Source organism: Pithys albifrons, chromosome 21, assembly GCF_047495875.1.
Source record: "Pithys albifrons albifrons isolate INPA30051 chromosome 21, PitAlb_v1, whole genome shotgun sequence".
Lineage (NCBI taxonomy): Eukaryota > Metazoa > Chordata > Aves > Passeriformes > Thamnophilidae > Pithys > Pithys albifrons.
The window spans coordinates 4,541,457-4,563,269 of NC_092478.1; the positions used below are offsets into that span (position 1 = coordinate 4,541,457).

Sequence of the window (21,813 nt, forward strand, 5' to 3'; positions counted from 1 at the left end):
AAAAAGCGAAGGCAAAACAGTGGCAGGCTGTAAACAAGGTGCAAACACAGACTGAAAGGGAAACCCCAGCATTGAGCTGAATAGGCAAGAGATAAAGATGAGATTTTATCTGATGTGCAACAAGTGACAGGGCTAAAGAAAATTTCACCTTCTGTAGCCAGACCAACAGCCAACCAGAGCTTGCAGCAACTGGGGAAGTGCAGCTGAGGGTAAAGGATTGAACTCTCAGCCTCCTGAGTTCTTATTTATAGAATATAAGATCTTTTGGCATGTACCCAAACCCAACAGGCACAACAACAACTCCACAGCCATTTAGGGCTCCCCAGTAGTCTCTTGCCCTGTAAGGCCTTAGAGAGTGACACACAAGAGCCTGGAAGTCAAGCCATGCCTGGTGACTTCACACTGTAATTTGCAATGTAGTCAACAGCCAAGGCAGAATTTAAAAGCTAAGCTGGTTCCAGGGTCACCCCTGCCCCCCACAGTTGCAGCCTGTGTGCAAACACACGTTCATCTTGCCCACCAGGTATAAAAGCTACACCTGGTGAAAATCAACAATGCTTAATGATTACAGTATGTGTCAATCAGCTTTTCCCTGGGAAAAGCCCTACACAACACAACAACACAATGCAAAGCTCAAACTGCTGCATAAAATTGCTGCTTCCAGGATGCTGATTTCAGTCTCAGCCTAAACCAGCCCTCAGTGTTCCCAGCACAGTCCAGAGCAGGAAATGATCCCCTGCAGCACGTGGCTCTCAGCCTCTGATCACCTCTGAGGATGCAGCACTGCCCCATCTCACACCTCTGCCCAGCTCCTGGGGATCCTGGGGAAGAGCTCAGCCTTCCTCACAGCATCCTGGCCTGCAGCCAGTGAATTCCAGAGGAGGCTTAACCCTGAAATACTGCAACCTTTGGTCCTTTGCATGCAAAGCAGGTTGTGCATAAAACCCCTGCAAGTCAGGTGACACTTGCACCTACATTTCATTTTACATGTGGAGAGGGTAGGAGTGAGCAAGTCCAAAAAGGCCCATCCAGCATCAGCCTGGGAACACACATCACTCTTGGCAGGAGCACAGGTTAAGCTGGGCTCAAAGCTGCCCAGCAATGCCCAGTTAAACACACTACAGTGAACTCTGCTGCACAGGGATGACCTCCTGAGCCCCCACAGCAGCCAAGCTTAAGCAACTTTGTATATCAATAAAGAAACTAAATTAAGACCTGGGCGGGAGGCTTCACCCTCGGTCATGTGCCAATCACAGGGATACACCCTGGGCACTCTGTCACAGAAAGGAAATACCCAAATCTCAGATGTTCCTCCTCACATCTCCCTGTTCACCTCCTTCTCCTAGCTTTGCTCTTCTGCCTATAGAGAAACAAAGCCAAGGTCCTCCCTTGCAGCAGGTTTAGCTTCTGGACAGTCACAACTCGCCTAATTCCTTGGCAGCACCAAGAGGAAAATCAACAGGCAACTGAAGTCTGCAGTTCCTCCACCTTCTTCCTTCCCTCCTTCTGCCACAAGGTTTTCCCCCTATGAAGGGGAAGGAAGAATCTGTCTGTGCTGCTGTGTGGCTGGACATGAAAGCTCACAAATCCCCCGCCTGGATTTAACACTTGGGTGTCTCATGCTGCTCAGCCAACAGGAAAAAGGGCCACAAGCAGTGGGAAGAGCAGGCAGATCCCAGCAAACAGCGATGCCCGTGCCAGGCACCTGCACAGCTCCTCACCACCCACACCAGGCAGCCCAGGGTGTCACCCCCTTCAACAGCTGAAGGGCAGCTCTCACCCACAGCACAGGCAGCCAAACAAATCTTCAGCTAATTGACAACTTAAATAGATAAACCAAAGATAAACCCCACAAATCAGTTCATCCGATCAAAACAAACAGCGTCACAACAAATAATGCAGCGCTGCTGAAAGTAGGCTAAAAAATCCAGCAAGACTTAAAAGGAAAATAATTGCTCAACCATAGAGCTGGGCTTTGTTTCAGGTTCTGCTGTTTTGAAGGATTCCTTTTCACTGATAAATCCTCCAAAACTGTACTGGAAAGCAAAGATCTCTGACCAAGTGAACCGGTTCTGCACAGACCAGTCTCACTGAGCACAAACTCACTACAAAAGGCAATTATCAAATCCTGCCAGGCAAAATCAAGGGTGGCTTTGCAGTTTCTCAGGCTGGGACACAACCACAGCTTGCTGTGATAGGAAATCCCAGGGAAACAGAGACTCCACCATCACCTTCCCCCAGCTCCTGCACAGCTTTGGGCCTGACGTTCTCCAGGCTGATCCCCCCCCACACCAAACACCTCCTGTAGATCAGAGGATTATGCTGCAGACACAAACCAAAGCTGCAAACAAGCTTATATGAGCAAAATTAATTTACTTACAGATATCTTATTTACCATTTTTCCCTGTAGCTATTCCTCTGCTGCAGGCAGACTGCCACTTCAACCGTGTCTTTCACAATATATTTATCAAATGGCTGCACATGTTTCCCAGAAAGGCATCGAGCAGAGCGTGGTAGAAAAAAAATCCTTTGAAAGGAATATGATCCTGGAGAAAATCTCTCTGTATTGTACGTGGGAGTGGGAGATGGGCGAATGCAATTAGTTTTGCTGCTCAATAAAGTATTTCTAAGCATTGTTTGAAAAATAATAACCTGTAAATCTAGTTTACTGCCTGGTCCATCCTTTTGGCTAACTAGAAATGTTCCTGTGAGAAAGGATGGAGAGGTTAAAAGGCCCTGGGTCTCGGCAAGTCCAGCTTCATTTCCCAATTTTGCTACAGGCTACCCAGAAAAGGGACTTTACAGCTTCATCTGTGGCAGTTCCCAGGTGAAGAGGAAGGATGCTGCCCACAGCCCACCTCGTCCTGCTTCCCCCCCTGTGTCTCTGGGAACACATCTGCCCTGTTCTGAGGCACCAAGGGCCACTGCAGTAAAATAATCCCTGTGAATAAAAACTCTAAATGGCATGGAAAGCGTTCAGGCAGCGACTCTGCTGCTGCTCAGAGACTCCAAATACTCACAGCTGGCATCATCCATGCCAGTCTGGGAACTGGCAGGGATGTCACACAAACCCAGCCTGCAGGCACATCCATCAGGTGCCTCTTGACCACACAAGACTCATAGGCACTGTCACAGAGAGAGGTCCCAAAGATCACAGCAGGATTTAGTCTGTGCTTCACTGTACACTGCCAAGGTCAGGCATCAGGCCAAGCTTTCTAAACAGCACAGTGACCCGTGTGTCAGGACAGGCTGCCTGCAGAGGGGATGTCACCTCCATCACCAGCATCCCTCAGGTGAGACCCCCCTCCAGAAACTCCCTCCTGCCTGGGGCAGAGCTGGCAGCACATCCAGCCCTGCCTTGTTTCACCCTGTGCTTGTGTGTGTTTCCTTCAGATGTTGCCCCCAGCAGCAGAGCCACGATGAAGAATCTGCTCTGACTGCTGTCAACTGGCAGCAGAAACTCCCTTTAAGGAGAGAAGCAGCACATCCTGGGCTGGGCTGCCAAGTCCTGGACAGCTCCTCGAATGACATTTTAGAAATATTAGGTCAGCAAGTCCCTTCCAGAGCCCGAGCTGTCTCCCCACACCAAGCAATACAGCCTAGGAATATTTCCATCCTGGAGTCTTTCCTGTGCTCCCTGTTCAGCAGGACTTCCCCAAGCACTCAGCATTACTCTGCTACCCCAGTATGAGGGCAGTAACTCCACACACCCCATCCTGACCCCATCAACTCTATACGTGGGGGAGGCACTTGCCCAAAGCCCAGCCAGTTCACTCCAATATTTTGATCTGAAGAAGCTTAAGGCAGACTTGGTCCCACAGCCAAGCACCAGCCCAACATCTGAGCTGCCACAAACCCCACAAATGGTTTGCAACACATGGCTCTTCAGATCTGAGGCAACAGTCCCCTATGGGTCTCATTGCTGTGGTGGGACAGCAGCCAGAGGGTTCACTTTTCCTGCAGCAATTCCATTCAGAGCATGGTTAGACATTGGAACAGGTTGCCCAGGGAGGTTGTAGGTACACCCAACCCTGGCAGTGTTCAAAGCCAGGCTGGACAAGGCCTTGACCAACTTGGTCTAAAAGGAGGTGCCCCTGCCCAGGATGATCTTTAAGGTCCATTCCAACCCATTAACATTTTGATTCTGTGATTTTATGTTGGCCTTCATTTCAGCCCTGCCAGTCCCTGTCACACCAAGCAGGGCACCTCCTGCCCATCTCCACTCACAAAGCTGCTGCAAGGAATCACACCTTGGAGAAGCTCTAGTGCTGTGGCATCTGTGAAAAACACCACTTTAGGACATCCCCGACCAAAAGGCAGCCCAAACCAAGAGGCAGAGGACAACAAGAAGTTGCAGCTCATCCCTGCAGAGACCATCAAGGCAGGTGTACACCAGCCTGGCCATTTACACTGTGCTCTCCCAGAGCAGTAGCCACTTTAGTACCAACTCCTGACTAGAAGCAGAACTCACTAACACAACCCAAATAATAAATAAGAATATACTGTTGGTGCTTTTTGCACACACTCCATACATTTGTTTTGTCCTGCAGCTCACGAGGCTCTTGTTTTAGAGCACAGACAAACACACCTTGCTGAGAAATCCCTCCATCCTGCTCTAATCATCCCAGTCCCTTTCCCTCTTCTCTCCACAGCTCCTGGCAGTGAGAGCCTGGCTGTTGTGCCACGGCTAAAATCAGATCTAAAAGCAGGTGCTTTGACGCCTCATGTGAGGCTCCTTGCACAGCTTTAACAGTAACCACTGCACAACAAAACCAGCAGTTTCTGCAATTCAAGCACTGTGTGAGAAATTTGAAAAGCAGGTTCAGGCTCCTGCTCCTGCCAGACATTTTGAATGATAACAAACATCTCGAAGCCTGGAATATGCATCACTCGACATTATCCTTCATAGATCTTTCCAAGACAGGGTGCTTTCCAAAGGGATTTGGGGGCCAGCTCAGCCCCAAAGCTACAGAGAATGAGCAACCCCAGGTGCACAACTGCTGGTCCTGCTCTCCCTCTCTTGCCCATGAGACCCTCCCAGAAGGAACAATCTGGGGTCTGGATCTGATGAAAAACTGATGCTTTCATGGGTGTAAGGTGTGGATGCAGATGTGAGACAGAGGGGCTGAACTCAGCTGCAGGCTCCTGATATTCTCATTTTAAGAATGTGAATTACACTCCTTCATGCCACAAAGGCCACATAACCAGTTTTAAAAGCAATTAACAGCATATTTGAAATATGTTTTGAAACTAGCCAGGATGCTGAACCCAAATCTCCATCTACCAGCCTACAGCACACGAGATAACAACCCCCTTGCACACAGTCCTGAGCTTAGAAAGTTTCACAGAAGGTTTCCCAACTGCATTATATCTCATCCCTCCATGTTCTAATTATATGATTAAATACATTTGCATAATCAGATGCCATTACACTAATTGCATATATAAGCAATGATCAACCAAAAATTACTCTGAAGAAAAAATTTCTACTTAAGGAAATTCCTGTAACAAGAAAACACTGAGGAGTGTCCATCTAAGTGAGAGCAATATTAACATTAAACCAGATAATGCCAGTGAAAAGGAGCCCTGACAGAGCATTGTCTGACTGGGTAAAGCTCTGCTGGTAAATTTTAACTGTCTTAAGTGAGGACAATACCAAAGAATGGAGGAGGAGTTGTGCTCCTTGGTACTCAAGCCCTGGCTGCAAACAACTGTGGTACAACAGGTGTGGCTGTTGTGTTTTATGGCAGAGGTTCAGCAGGATATGTGGGCATCAGACCCTGATGTTGGACAATATTTTCTTCTGCTTTAATGTTTTAAAGCTATTTCTCAGTGGATGAGCATTGGAGATGGTTTAATTTTGCAAATTGCAGCTGGGGAAGCCCAGGGAATGGTCAGTGGGAGGCACTCAGCTCACAGATCCCACAGGTTTTGCTTGTGATGCTGCACAGACTCACCATCTGTGCCACAGCCCAGAAGTGACCACAAACCAGCACATGCCAACACAAGGACTCTGCAGACAATCTGAGCTCGAATTATAACAAATCCCACTTGCCCCTGTGACAAGGGACACCAACGCCTTGCAGGGGAAGGCCCCTGGGTGAGCCTGGTGTGAGCTCCTGACACCACAGCAGTGAGAGCTGGGAGGGGGCAGGAGGTTGGTGTGGGCAGAGAACAGAGCCCAGTCTGACTGGATGGTTTGCCTTTACCTCCAAGTAACCCTGGGGAGAGCAGTGTGAGGGAATTGGGCATGTTAAAATGCACACACAGCCTGGACAACATCTGAACCACTACGCAGTTTGATGTCAGTGGAGAGCAAAAACTCAGGAGGCCCCATTTCCAAAGCTCAGACCTCAGAGCCTGCCCACCCCAACCTCCTCTTCCACACCCATCAAAAGTGCAGGAACACCCCAAACACGGCTTGTACGATGCACAGGGAAAGCTGGACCCCATAAAACTCCAATGAAAAAGCAGCCTTCTGGCCACCACCTGGAAGAGCACACGGTGCTACAGCTTGAGGTTGCACAGCTGGGCATGGACAACAGCAGCTCCCAGAGAGGCCCCGTGTAGGGTCAGTGCAGAAACTGTGCAGTGGAGGGAGAAGAATCGTGGGGCTGAAGCCGAGCAGGGAAGAGGAGGAGGAAGAGGAGGAGGAAGTGCCACAGTTGCTGTCACTTGCTGAGCTGAGAGGCAGCGTGATCCCCAGGAGAGGGGGCAGCAGTGGCAGGGAACACAGCTTGCTGGAGGTGGATTTAAACAGCCAGTGAGGGGGTGCCTCAAAAAAATAACTGAAATGTCAGATTATTTCAGAGTTGAAAGGCTTTGACTATTTGTAAAAATATTAATAAGTAAGGCCAGACCCTGTTGATTAATGAGAAAACCAACTAACTCAGAATTAGGGAGCCTTAACATTTAGGGTCTTCATAGCAATAAGGACTTTCCAAATGTCTGTACCATGACAAGGTAAAGGGCAGGTTAAAGTTATAAAAAAGATTTTCAGTTGTGCTAAGAGAAAGGGACTCATCTCAGGTGAGCCATGTTCTGCTGCAAGATATAATGACACCTCACAATTGCCACAGAAGATGACACAGTGATAAACAAATCAAAAATGAAGAAATCAAGAGGACCTGAACAGCCTATCAGTCTGCAAGGGTGAAGTCCTAATATTCCACAATGGCCAAATCTGCTCTGATCTCACAGCAGAGGAATTGGGCACTCCAATAAAACCTGTTTCTAAGGCACTGCAGTTGTGCCAGTGGCTCTGGGGACTCTGCTGCAGGGCAGGGCAAATCCCATCCAAACAGGACCAGGGCAGCAGCACAGCCTGGGGAAAGCATCTCTGAAAAGGGAATATAAGAGAAACAGAACCAAATCCAGAATGCACAGCCATGAGCCCATGCACAGATCTGTGTGAACAGACACAGCACAAGGCACCTGCCCTCTGGTTTTACTGCAAGGTCTGGTTTTAAAGCCTGGTAAGCCCAGCCTGCAGCAAAGGCTCCAGAACAGCGGGGGAGCCTCCCAGCCAAGCAAAGCAGCTCTCACACACCAATCTGTCACCCTGAAGAACAGAAATCAAGTGTACACAACAGCTGATCTGGTGGGACTGCATCCTGCCTTCACAGTAGAGCCCATAATATACACTAGTAATTAAATAAATTAAGGAGGAGGGAAGAAACCACCTGGAATTGTGCAGACAGGCTGGTGCTTCAGCAGCAGAGTCTCAGCCCAAGCTGCACATCAGCACACAGGAGACAGCCCACAGGCTGCCAGGCCCCCTCTTTCCTCCTCCCCAATTTATTTATTTCCCCAGTGTGTGTCTCTGTCCTGCCTGCCTCCTCCTCTGCACCCATCAGCACCTTTCACACCGACTGTAACTCTGCTTTACAGGTGCTCACGGATTTCCTGGTGCTGCACAATATACAAGAATTCAATCACAGAAAGCAAATCACTGCAGAAAATCACTGGTACAGTTTGGAGCAGCAAAGTGAGACCTGGGGAAGGACACATAGATCACCAACATGGCAAAAGAATTCAGCATCAAATACCTTTGCCAGGCTCAGATCTCACAGCACACACCAGTACTGAAGTCAGTGCTGTTTAAAAAGCATCCACAACAAACCAAACATGCCAGGCAGAACAAGCTCACATTTATACATATCACTCTTTGAGGTTTATCTTTGTCCCAGATAAGGAGAAAGCTTTCAGCTGCCTTTCAGAGATCTGGAGGTATTTCAGGGGATATATCAAGTTGCTTAGTTCTGTAAGCCAGCTGCACTGAAAAGTTTCTTCTGCACTTTAAAAACATTAATTTCCACCTGTTCCAGGACTGCCAATCTCCAGTAAAAGTGCACAGCACAGAACACAGCAGGCTTTCTTCTCCCCAGCACTTCAAATATGAGTAGAGATTTCTATTCAAGATGATCCCTGCAGAGTTTTAATAGGGCAACAATTCCAGCACCCATCTCTAAGTGTCCATGGGCTGAAGGTCTTCATCAGCCCTGCCAATCTGCAATCCAGATGGCAAAGCCCAAAACCACAGGGAGCAAGGCAAAAACCAGTGAACTCTGCAAGACAAGACAAATGGTCTTCAAATTCGGAGCTCAAAGTAGTTGCTCTATTTCCACATGGATAACTCCCATCTTGTGATAACTCTCCCATCTTGAGAAAACATGTCCTCAGTTAACCTGCACAGCATCAAAGGCAGCAGGAGAGAGGGTCAGCACAGAGGGAACAGCTCTCCCAGGCCCCAGAGCCAAACACACACCCCTACAATCAGCCCTGTCCATGCACACACAGCCCCTACTGCTGGGAGATGGAAAGGGCAGCAGTTTTCCACCTCCTTTGAAGCCTTAAGCTTTAGCTCTTTAAGCCAAAATGCACTTTCAAAGCCCCAAGGTCAGTGACTGGAGATTATCCAGGCAAGGGCTGCTGGGGAAAAAGATGTTCTTTTGAGTCCCTGCAATGCTATCCTTGAACTTTAGGCTGATGGCAATCAGCGTGAAAAAGGCTCTGCAGCACCAAAGGACCAAAACCAAAAAGTTCCCAGGTGCAGTTTTACTTAAAAAACAAGAGTGAAAATGCCACCCTGGGACACCCTAATTTCAGCCCAGTGAAAGGGTTGAAACTTGGCTGCCATGGCTGGGGTTTCAGGCTGCCCTGGGACATAAAGCAGTGCCTCTCTTGTGGCTCAGGACAAGTCCTGTGCATTGTACTCAACCAGCAGGGCCCTTTCTGAAGGGTTAGAAACGCTGCAAAATCCCACCATTTCCACAAAGCCACGAGAGCAGTGGGAAAAGGGAGGTGTCTGGTCAGCAGGTGTAGAAGCAGAACAGGGAGTAAAACTGCTGGGAAGGAGATGTCCTGACAGTTTTGGACAGCAATAGAGGCTTTAGTCCTGCTTCACATACCCCAGGGAGGCACAACTGAGCTACAGGAGGAGCTGCCCCAGCTGAAGACAGAGACAGAAGAGACACAGGCAGTACTGATGGCAGCACACACAGGGCAGAGTCAAAGCTCCTTTCTGCTCACAGCAGGCAAAGCTAAAGAATAACACCTTGAAAACCTAAAAGCTGTTAAAATCCATCAACCTGCACAGGATTTTTAGGTTCCTCTTTGCCCTGCCCAGGACTCCACTGCAGACAACATCACTTCCAGATAAAACCTGAATTTGGCAGTTTGCTCCCAAAATTTTCAAGGCGTGGGAAAGGCAAACACAGTCTAAGAGGAAAGGGAGGGAAGGAAATGTGATCTGTGCATTTTAATAGCAAGCAAAGACATGTGAAAAGATGGGATGTGGTTTACAAATGCAGTTTGAGCATTGCTCCTGCAGCCTGGCCTGCTCCATGCCCAGCAGGAGAATGCAGCCAAGCTCTGAAGCCAATTGACCTGGGCACTGGTAGCTCCCAAGAGCTGTCCCATGTCCTGTGAGACATCCCTGTGGGACAGGTCAGGGTATCACTGGCAAAGGAATTACACTGCACTGGTTACTCACATATCCTTCTCCAGTTGCCATGGGAAAAGAAATCAAAGAAGAAACTGGTAAGAGCATGAAAAAAACTAAGCAAAGCATGTGATTAAAAGCCTTGCTGGCTGCCAGCCAGGGTGCTCAGCACCTTCCAGGCTGCAGCTCAGAACAACCAGTGTGTGTGCAGCCACTGAGGTTCCCAATGTGCTGCTCCTCTCCACGATGGCCATGTGGGCTCTTCTCCAGCAAAACACTCCAGCACAGACTTGAGCTTTATGGTCTCAGGACAGCAGAAAGGATTCATGTACAGAAGAAGCATGAACAGCTCTGAAAATCTCAGCCTCAGAGATGTGGAAATGCTCCTGTGAGTGTCTGGGGGGATTTGTTTCACAGGTGTCTCAATGACAGAGCTGCACAGTCACTCTGGAGCCATCCCAGGGCTCCTCTCCCAGCAGGGCAGGAGGACAACAGGGAGCTCCCAAGCCTTCCCATTGCTTGCTGGAGTCTGGCAGGCTCCCACACACACACTCATTTGGAAAGGGATGCCAAACCCACCCCAAATCATCAACCAGACAAGGAGCAGAGGCACAAATAAACCCACAGAAGTAACTCACTTGGAAGCAGCTTCGTCTGCATGTGAAGTAACCTCATCTGGAAGCTTTTCTGGGCAGTAACAACCCCAAATCACTCACATTTGCCTTGATTATTATTACCATAATATTATTATGTATTAGTATAATTTTTTTGCCTTTTAAATTAGTTACATTTTAAAACAGGTAAAACTCCACCTTTTTCTGCAATTAAAAGAGGCAAACAAACTAGAAAACTTCTTGAGGAAGTGGGACGTTACTCCTGCATGAATTCTCTGAGAGGAGGTGCTGGTAACTCACTGCTGTGACCCAGGAGATCTTCCACAGACAATTACAGAGACCTGAAAACCAATGAGCCTGTGAATTATTCTCTATTACCTGACAAAAGACACTCATAAGGAAACTATTTTTGGCTTTCCTTTCACCAGTTCTATTTAACAATAAAACCCAATTCTTCAGCTTCTTGTTTTTGAAGTTGCAGCCTAACACATTTCAGTGGGAAACTCTCATTTACACAGTACCTGTCACCTGCCATGACCTACCAGTGTCTTACAGAGGGTGCCTATCACCAAGGGCTAAAAACTGATTCACACAGAGGGGTTAGAAAGAGACACTCTTGCTCAGGGTCACCCAGACAGCACCTCTATGGTCAGTAAGAGAATCTCAGATTTCATATTCCTGACCTCTGGCTATTTGACTTGCCTTTGTACTCTTCTATAATAGAACAAATCTTTGCAAGAGCAGATCTAACACCAGCATAACTTTTTATAACAATACTACATAATCATTTCTGACACCAGACAGAGGGGCTGCACTGCAGTTATGCTTTCAGACCTGTTTCTGGCAGTCAGTGCATCCCCATTTTCTACATTTGGAGCAGTGATAAGAGTTTAACCACATCCAGCTTAGCAAAGCCTCTGCCTAAGCCAGCAGCAAAGCCCCACGTCACACCCTGCACACTTTGGCTGCAGCCCAAGGCAGGCACAGATCACACTGTGCCACAGCTCAAGTCATCAGGAACATGGTTAGAGCAGGAATTGCCTACTTTGTGCTTGTTGCAGGATGACTGGGAGATCAGAAAGATGAAAGAAAGAAAAAGAAATACACAAAGGTTTACTTGCTATCTGAAGCTTACAGTGGATTACAAAGACATTTCTCCTTGTTTCCCCCAGGCTCTCAGATATGCTGTTCACTTGCTTACACATGTTCATTTTTCTGACCAATCATAAGTCAACTTTATCAAAATTTTGGTAATGAAAAAACATAATCACATATAAATTAAAGTGAAGAATAGCAGGATTTTATCTGCATAGCAATGGTCAGTGTTTCATGGGGGAAGCTTCCACTGTTGGTGGCACAGAGGAATTTGAGAACAAGCTCAGTCTTGCAGCTACACACAACAGGGACTCACCACAGTAAGCTGAGAACAAACCTTGGGAAGTCTGATCTGAAGGCTGAGATCACTCTGCCTGACCAGGAAGCAAAGAGAAAAATTAAAATCTGGCAGTGCTGTAGAATTCAGGCAAAGCTCCTGGGATGCACTTTATTGGCAAGATAGAGCTGTTTCCTCTCCTGTCTGATAAACCACCCCAGCACAATCCAGATGCTACTAAAAATTATCAAAGGCAGAGATGGAAATTTTAAGCTCATCTCCACCCATCCCATTCTGGAAGCACCCAAAAGAGAAGCACTTATTCTAAAAGTGACTAAGAGATGACTCATGTGATGAGTAAGCACGTTGGCTCTGGAAGCCTCATTCAATCCATGACCACATCCAAGTCACTTCATTACCTAAATTATTTATCTATTTTATACATTAATGCAGCAGTACTCCAAGGCCAGGAAGGGGCTCTTGTTTGCAACACCAGTGTAATTGCTGCTGATCTTGTCACACTAAGAAAGACAGAGCACTGCCAGGACACTCTGTGCTGAAACAGCAGAGCAAAACCACGTGGCGAGGCTGCACTTACAGTGCTCTGAAAGTCAACTTGGAGACGCCTCCAACCTCAGCCAACTCTTGAGTTAAGTGTGTACCAGCTGCTGGCACCAGGTGCTGGTGCAGCTCAGCACCCCTGCAGACAAACACAGCCCTGCCCCTGGCAGCAGGATGCCAGAGCCCAGCTCTGGAGCCAGCAGGTGCCAGGACTGCAGCCAAACACCTTCAACATCCTCCTGTTACTCTTGCAGAAGCTCTTTTACATGAAGTTGCAGAAGCATTAAGTTAAATCACTTCTAGCACTTAAATATCCATTCTGGAGGAATGAGAGCATCTCACAAACCATCTTCCCAAACATCCTGTGGGATACATTGACCGGCAGGGAAACAGCACAGGGGAGCAAATGGAATTCCTATAGATCCTTCTCAACACACCCCAACAAATACCATGAAACCTTTGAAAGGTCAGCTAAAGATCCAACAGGAGATCTGTGGCAGATGTCCCTCTCCCCTCTCCCTAAAATCCCAGCCCAGTGAGCAGATCTGGTCCCTCTTCCACATGCCTCTCCATCAGGAACACAGAGACAGAAATACACCCAGCAAACAGTCTGGTAACCACATCCCCTCAAAAAGATGAGTCTATGCAGTCCATTTTACGGCCCAGTGCACAGTCCCTCTCAGGGGCTGCAGAATTCTCTCTGTTAATCACAGCACAAAAAACACACTTGTAAGTGGAATAACTTCAAAGAACTAATTTAAGTTGTTCTGCACCAAACCACTCGCACCACACTATGACCAGTGTCTTGGGATTGCACTTCCACAGGTTTCAGGTTTCCTGAATGTTTCAACAGACTCCCAGGAGAACACAGAGCCAGGGCTGTCATATAAGTGGCCAGCCCTGTGAGCATCTGCCTTTACATAAACATAAAATAATAGATTTCTCACCTGGGAGTGAGTTTGCAATTTGCCTGTGCTGGACTAAAGGTGTTAAAAGTTGCCAACACCCACCTGCTTCCCTCCCTGCAGCTGAGGCTGCTCTGCTTCCATTATTCCCTGTGGCACTGGAGGAAAACTTTGCATCCCTTTGCACTAAATCCAGTGACCACAACTCAACCTCATGCAAACTGAAGTCAAGTAACAGGACTCAGTCCCATAACTATGGTCAGCTTTGGCTCCACAGCTGTGCTGCAGTGTGCCAGTGATCTTCCTTGGCTGAAATGTTAGCTCATGTCTGCCCATGCCTCCTGACCACCTTTCTACATCCCCCTTCCCTTTAACAACTTCAAAATCACCACTGAAATATTCTACTAACACAGAAAATGACCCACCTCTGGAAGTAAAAGGGAAGAAAGGCCACACAACAGGCTGGCCTGAGGATGAAGAGACTTAGACACAAAGAATCAGCCAAGAAAAACCTGCATGTTACCAAGAAGCAGAAGCAGCAGCTGCCAGTATTGATGAAGAAGGATGAAAAGGCTGAAAACCTCCACAAAGGCTCCTTACATCTGCTTGCAGGTGCAGGTCCAAGATTAGCAAAGGATGAGCTGCTTTTCAGCATCATTACAGCAAACGCTGCTAAAGCTGCAGGTGGGTTGATGTCCCCGAAGGGTTTGGATGGAGCTCCTCGCACTGACAGCTCAGCTGTGACCACAGCCCAGCTGCTCCCAGGATGGCACAGGCACTGGCACACACCTTCAGACATCAGTGTACATAAAGTTAACCCAGCATCTCTGACCCCACCAGCACATCATCACCTACTGCTCTCCATGGCGATGGCATTGGATGAGCCAATGGATTTTCCGGGGAGGAAAACCCACCAGCCTTCAAGGAGAGTGCACAGCAACTGCACCACAAATCCTCTTCATAGAGGCAAACAACACACTCACACTCTCACACTAAAGGCATCCTTCAAAATAAAATTACCAGCTCTTCTGCTATGCTTGTAACGTGATGAGATCTGTCTGCTCCCTGCTGGGATAACCACTCTGTGTGCCTGTCTATGTCCAGGCCACTCTCCCGAGCACTGACAAGGCAGCAACACTTCACCAGCCACCTCCAGCTCCCTGGACATCACAGAAGACACTCAGGAGGATTACAGACCAGCATGATGCCATGGTACTGTGAACTTATGCCTCTGGTGAAAAGGGAGCCCAAAGACATAGATCCTCTCAGCAAACAAACAGCTGTATGTGGGGAAAAGAGAGGCAGGAAAGAGGGAACTTATTTCCTTAATCTCTTTCTCTGGGAGGTCACTGCAGAGGCTTAAAGGTGATCTCACCCCTGGGAACAGAGTTTGCATCCAACCCAAGGACAAGGCAGGTCTGCCCTCCAGGTTATGGTAACATGAAGCTGCAGCTCCTCCCTTGGCAGCTGAATTCAAAGGGGAGCAAAGAGTAAAACACTTTATAAAGACCAATTACAAGACCCTGATTTCAGGCTAAGGGTTTCACCCTGCTCCAACTGCAGCCACCGCCAGATCTGCTCCATGGATATGCTCCATGAAGGAGCACTGACTGTGGCCAACACAACTTCATTGTCACTCTATTTTTTAAACAGCCAGAGCTCTCTAAAGTCTTTAACTCATATAAACATTTCATGTTTGTTTAGGGAGCTCCATTTTTACAAGCATTCACACATGAAAAGCAATCACTGAGTGTATTCAAGATAAGGTGAAACCAAGAGAGGAAGAACCTTCTGCTATAAACAGTGGAACATTTTTTGTATTTTGTGCCACACAGCCTTTAAATCCTGTTACCTGCAACATCTGCACCGTCACTTCAAATACCTTGCTTCCATATGCTGCTGCTGCATTTTTTCAGACAGTCAAAGCCAGCTGGGGCATCTGTGGTCTGCCCAGGGAGGCACCAGTCTGGCTAAAAATGTGTACTCTTTCCTCTGCTTCCCCAGCCTTCTCTCCTCCCCTTGCTACACCTCGACTTTTAGACAAGAAGTTTCAGTCAGGGTCTGTCACTGACTCTGTCTTTGTACAGCACCAGTGCCATTCTCCAGTATGAACCATCAACAATAGAAATGCAAAATTCTGCTTGTACAGGGGCTGGTCCAAAGCTCAGCAGAAAGACACCTCTCTCTTCAGTGCCATGTGAACCAGAGCCACGACAATGAGCAGAAAAGCACAAATTGCAAAGCTGACTGTTTGGGGAATACAATCATGTAAAAGCATCATCTTCCAGCTGAATGTCTTTTCACTTTCTAACAGCCTCAAAAAAGTGTGTGCACACGAATATGTATGTTTTTATCAAGTGGTTTTGGCATAGGAAGCACTTTGATGCCATGGTGATGGGTGCTTCTTGCAAACCCTTCACATAATAGATACAGATAAACCTGAAGCCAATTAGCAAAGCAATACTGCTGTGCTTACATGATGCACAGGTCCTCTGAAAGGGACAAAAATTTAACTCCTAGGAAAAAGATCCAAACAAAAACCCAGATCCATTGTTGAAAAGATTAGTCAAACTCCTGGAAAGCTCATCAGGGATTGGGTTCAAGCTCTGCTGCTGTTATGAGCATAAGCCCTGCACAGCAGCAACAAAAGGCTCTCCAAAGACCCACACTCTCCATTTACTTTGCAATGAGACTCTGCCTGGGCTCACAGCAGTTAACACACACACTCTTAATTAAGAGGACAGGGACAAGAGGAAGGATTTGGCTGAAATTTATACTGCAGCATAATAAACTTTTAATGGCCCTTTTTATAAGGGCAGGACTACCCATACAGGAGAGAACAGACACCCAGTGCCAGCATCGCTCTTCCTGACCCAGCAGAGTCTGGGCACGATGCTCTGCAGGGACCCAACCCATGTTGGGAGGAGCCAGAGAGATGCAGCCATGTCAGGGAGAGAAGGGAGCTTGGGATGCAAAGTAAGGAAAACCACACTGGACCGGCAGGAGCGGGCCTGGAGCTGATGGGGCATCAACCAGCTCAGGGCTGGGCAGCCCAGGCTGAGCCTGGCTCAGCAGCAACAAGCCACAGATGGAATTAAGGCAGGAAGGCTCCTGCCCACCAGTGCAGCAAAGGTACAGCCAAGGAGAGCAAGACACACACAAGCCCAGAGTGGTTCCCTGCGGCTGCAGGGGCTGGACAGGCCCTGCCAGCTCCCAGGAGAGGCTGCAGGGATGTGCTGTGGGAAATGAGTTAATGGCATCCACAGAGAGAAGTCTCTGCAGGAGCACTGGCAGGTAAATGGAGCTTGGGAATGACATCCTGCACCCCTTGTTTGGGCCTCAGTCACGCACTCCCCAAAAATCCCCGAATTGGAATGAAATACGACGCTGCCGCCTCTGCACCAAAAATTATTCATTCCATAAAAAGCATTTTCCTACAGCTCTCTTATGACTCTTCCATTCCTCTCCAGGCCCCCTCACTCCTCTCCCGCAGAGGAGACATTTGATGCATTCTGCAAAGTTGCTTTTTTTTGCAGAAGGGTTAAATGGGTATATCCCTGCAGGGATGGCTGATGCCAGAGCAAAGGGCAAACCTCCTGTTCCACTGGGGATAGCAAGGGAAAGGGGATTCTTGCCAATGCAACCAAGCATCACATCTACTTTGCTGAAGGCAGAGGGAGTCCCACCCCCCCTCCAACGTGATTTCATCATGTCATTCTTCAAGATGTGCAGATTAGAACTAAATAAGTATCTCAACACATGCCTTATGTGCTTAAGTCTTGTTAAAGCTCAGCAAAGAGCACATAGTGCTTTGGGAAGCACGATGGGGTCAGTGTCTGGTAAGAGTCGCTTTCTTTTTTCAAGCAATTACTCTGCATTTCTCTATTCCAGTCCAGAGGAGGAATCACTGCTGTAGATGCAGTGAAGAAACAGGGCAGAAGTCTCTGCTGGCAGCCCAATGCTTGGGAGCCAAGTTTTAACTCTTGACTGTCATCACTTCATCAGACAGAGTGAGACACGTTAACCCCACCTTGCTGCTTCTCCACAAACAAGGGCCAGCAAATTCTCCTGCTGGGCCTGAGAGGATTGGGCCATGACTAAACATCTCACAGGTCCTTGCAGATCTCACTCACTTCCACTAGTGCTTGTCATCTTCCACTGCTCAAACCCACATCATCCATAAATCCATTGCATGTTTAAGTGGGACAAATGCCACTGTGGACTCTGCTGGAGCACTGGACACTGTGAAGAGTATACAGAGCCATTAACACCAACCAAAAGGTTTCAAGTGGTAATTCATCAGCTGCAATAATAAATAATACATATACTTTCAAGTGTTTGCTCATTTCCTGAATGTCTCCCATAAATACCTAACCAGTAAAGCACATTTTGAACAATGACACTTGTATCTTTTCCCTTCGGAGCCAACTCTGTGCTATTTACTTAAAATAGAAAATTCTGTGGGAGAAAGGCAGGTTGAAAGGTACCAGAATTTTGGAAGTAGTTTGAGCACTCAAATGTGTTCTGAACAACAAATACTTAACACAAGTGTTTAAACTTTCCTCAGTCTTACCTTATTTTATGGACAAAGTTCAGACACCTGTTTTAATCCCTTCAGTCAGTCAGGCTGCTGGTCTGCAGCCTTTATCAGCAACCATCACATGTGGTGCTCACTGGTCAGGCTGTACTCCTGCCAGGGCAGGGCTTGGGAATGCAGCCTCATGGAAATCACCAAGGGAAAAGCCTGGCCTCAAAAACACAGCCCAGGCAGCCTTCACTGAAGTACAGGAGCTTTGCTTTCAATGGAGATGGAATTTCTAGTTCAGGCTTTCAAAATGAAGTGTTGTGTTAAAAAATAATGATAAAGAAACCAGTGCAAACCTCCCCCAGAAAAGGAAGCTGGAGTTGTCAAAAGAGCTGGAATGTTCTCCACAGCCTTCGGCGTTTGCTTAAAGGGGCTGGAAAAGGTCAGTGTCATTTGGCCCTTAGCACACCTTAAATGAGTTGCAGCTTTTTGGGGAAGGGATGGCCAGTCTGACAGGGGTTAATTTACAATACTGAGCCCCAGAGCCCTGCAAGACACTCCAGCATGGGCAGTTGGTGCCAAAAGTTGGTCACCACTGCCATCCTCCCAGGGCAGCTCCTCGGGTGACATCAGTCCCACACTGGCTCCCTTACTACAGCCCAGGGACACTCAGCCATCCCACCAAGACTGAACACACTTTTCAGCTACATATTTAGGAGGAAGGTGCAAAAAAACCTACCTTAATATTCCAGCTGGCATCTAATCCCTTGAACTCTCGTGGAGAGGTGCTTTTCATTTCCAAAGAAAAGCGAGTTAATGTTCTTGCCAGTGCTGTAAAGCAGAGCAGCAAAGCCTCTTTTCACCGTGCAGGGCCCAGGTGACTGTTTCCAAGGGATTAGCTGTTACCACATTTAGTCCAGTAAAGGGTTTATCTCAGCCATGTTCACAAAGGCTGACTATGAAGACATTTGGCAGCCGAATTCCCGGGGACTGACACCTCGAGCAGCCTCAGGGCTCGGAGCGCACCCGGGAAAGGCATGGAATGGTAATTGGTAAGAACAGGGAGTTTTTCACTGTCTCCAGCACAAGATGCCAGGGCAAGAGACAGCTATTTTTGAGGGAAACAGCCATCACCGGCTGCCAGCCAAGGGATGAGAGGAGGGTGAGGGAGCAGGAGGGGTGAGGAGGGGCAGGATTTTCAAAGCACCCCCCAGGTCAGGCACCAAGTCTCTCATCAATCTGTGCTCATGGTCACAGCAGCTGCCAACAGGGACATGTGGTTGCCAAACCCATGGAACGTATTCCAGAGAGCCTCTGAAAATTGCACGGGGTGAAACCATTGGACTTGTGCCACCCACTTTAATCTGGAGCTCAGTGAGGCTCTTCCAAGCACTGCAAGATGGGCACAGGGCTAAAGGAGGCACTGGTGCCTGCAGCACTCTGAAGGTTTCAGAGCAGACCACCACTCAGGCATCCAGGCTCTTCTCAAGCCAGTGAGACCTTCCAGCTGATGAAGAGGAATCATGTTCTAAAAATATGGGGTTTGTGCACCACTGGTTCCCTCTGGCATCGATCAAACACTTCAATTCCTAACTCGCTGCCTGCTCCAACCTCTTGAGCAACGACTCAGGTTCACATCAGTGCCAAGGACAAACACTGAAGCTCTGGGACTGCTTCCTAAACTCTTCAGCAGACTAGAGGGGAATTCATATTTTCCCTCTTGCTCATCAAGAAAGCAGGCTGGGGTGGGGCTAGAAACACTTAAAAAGCCCTGGGCATCCAAGGATAAGAAATTCCACTCTGATTCTGCCTTCCCTGCTCCCCCAGCCTCACAGGGGCTCTGTTGGCATCTCACACCAGCTGGCAGAGCCCTCACTGCCTGCATCGTGCCAACACGGCTGCCTGTGCCCCAGACAGAGCTTTTCTAATGCCAGTGTTAAGCATCTGAACAAGAAATAACAGAAAAGAGAACTGGAAGGAGAATGCCTGAAGATATCAGTGAGCAGGACATCACCAGGCATTTAGAAGAATGACAAAGGCCATTTTCCCAAATAGAGGGGAGAAATAAAGGAGAAATGAGACTGAAGATTGAAAACAATTTCCTAGTGTTTGGCACACTCTAAAATTAGTGCTGTAATAGATCTCATCAGCCAGCATTTATTTTCCATTCTAAAGACAAGAATTCAAATAAGCTGCAGCAAGAGAAGCACTTGCTTAGCTGAACAGCCAACCTCTAACTCGGGCAGCAACACAAACCTGGCTGTTCCATTGCTGCTGGATCTTGCTCAGGGCTGGAGACCTGTTTGGTTTGACATTACAATCCCAACATCACAGAGGTGCCAGAGCCTCCAGAGCATGAGGGGCCAGGCTGCCCATGGCACAGCAACTCCAGGGATTTGCTGTGGTCATGCAACCAGGAGACAATTGAGGGAATCCCAAAGTCACTCTGCCTGGACAGGACCTGAGGCCACAGGTTACACACCATGCTTGGAAAAACTCCTGCTGTTACTTGTTCTGATGCCTCTCACTCCTGCTGTCCCAGGTGAACAAGCCCTGCTCATATGCTATGTGCCTGGGCAGGGAGTCCCCAACACCTCCAACGTTTTGCTGTGACTGCCCAGGGCCAGCTCGCCACAAGCTGGGCTCAAAATCTGTCCCCAAAACCCACACATGGGTCACCAGACCCCAGGAGGACTTGCTGGTACACACCAGCACTCCACTTTCACAGAATATTCTGAGTTGGAAGGGACCCATGAGGATTATTGCATTTAAAAAAATGACCCATACAGGGATTGTACCCACAACCTTAGTGTTATTAACACCCCACTCTAAGCAACTGAACTCATCTCAGCTGTGCTGATCTGCACATCTTGAGGACCTGGCCCACAAAGACCTGGCACAAAAAAAGGCTACGTGGTTTTTAATTCAAAAAGCAAGCAGCAAATCACTACAGGCTTCATCCTGCAACTCTCATTCTTACACTCCCTCTGTCAAGCACACACATACATGTAAAGGTATCTAACACACCACAGGGCTGTGGAGCACCAGGGACACACAGCAGTGCCTGGGGAGCTCTGGAAAAGACCCCAAGCTCATCCAGGAGCAACAATGGGAGCACTGAAGTGATTCAACCACCACTCTTTCAAAGTTTCAGAACAAATCCCCAGTGGCAGAGCAGAACTGGCAGCATCACTTGGCTATAAGGTGTCAGAGATATTTCAGGCAGCCAGATATTCCCATGCAGAAATCCAGAAAAAGTCACCTCCTCACTCCCACAGCTGCCTCTCTTTGCATTACTGCTGACATGGATGTGACTCACTAGAGTGGGGTTTATATTAAACTCCTGAAACAGATTGTTTGGCTGTTATGTAAATCCAGTAAATGTTAAAACATTAGGATAAATCAGTCAGGCAGTTACCACAGCCAGCTCTCCAGAGACATCCAAGAGAACTGATTTTTAATAAAAGGGAGAGTTGACAAGAGATGAGGGGGAAATAATACTATTAATAATACTATTATTACTAATAACAATAAAATCAGCAGTTTTTCAGCAGAGAGAGCTGTGCCAGTGGCTGCAGTGTCCCCACTGCCACCAGTGTCCTGCCCAGGCAAATCCCTCAAATTCTGCTCTGCACAGGTGAGGTTATGCAGCATCACCTGCACAGGACAAGCTCTGTGGCAGCAGAACTGGCTCCTCACCATGACACCTAAAACAGCAGTGAGACCTCAGGGGAGGTCACTATGATAGTGCTATTTCTGGGGTTAGGACTTTCAGCCACATCATGCTTTAAAACAAAATAAACACAAAACCAGGCATGAAGGTGCTACTTCCCATCCTGTCACTGGGAAGGAAGATCCGCTTTAGGAGCTGCCCCTCTCTCATGGAGCAGAGG

The 21,813-nt window shown here is 47.9% G+C and overlaps 1 protein-coding gene across 7 annotated transcripts in view; it reads right to left on the reverse strand.

The window, feature by feature from the left end:
* The window catches only part of CAMKK1 (calcium/calmodulin dependent protein kinase kinase 1), an 83,760-nt gene that overhangs the window by 48,077 nt on the left and 13,870 nt on the right, over positions 1–21,813 (reverse strand). Inside the window, exon 1 of one of the 7 annotated variants that reach the window (XM_071574800.1) lies at positions 18,660–18,677. The exons of 5 other annotated variants lie outside the window; for them this stretch is intronic. The gene's annotated coding sequence lies outside the window, so the exon portion shown is untranslated. Of the gene's footprint in view, positions 1–2,380; positions 2,399–18,659; positions 18,678–21,813 lie in introns of those variants that run through there. One more of the 7 variants, XM_071574798.1, reaches the window with a different exon arrangement.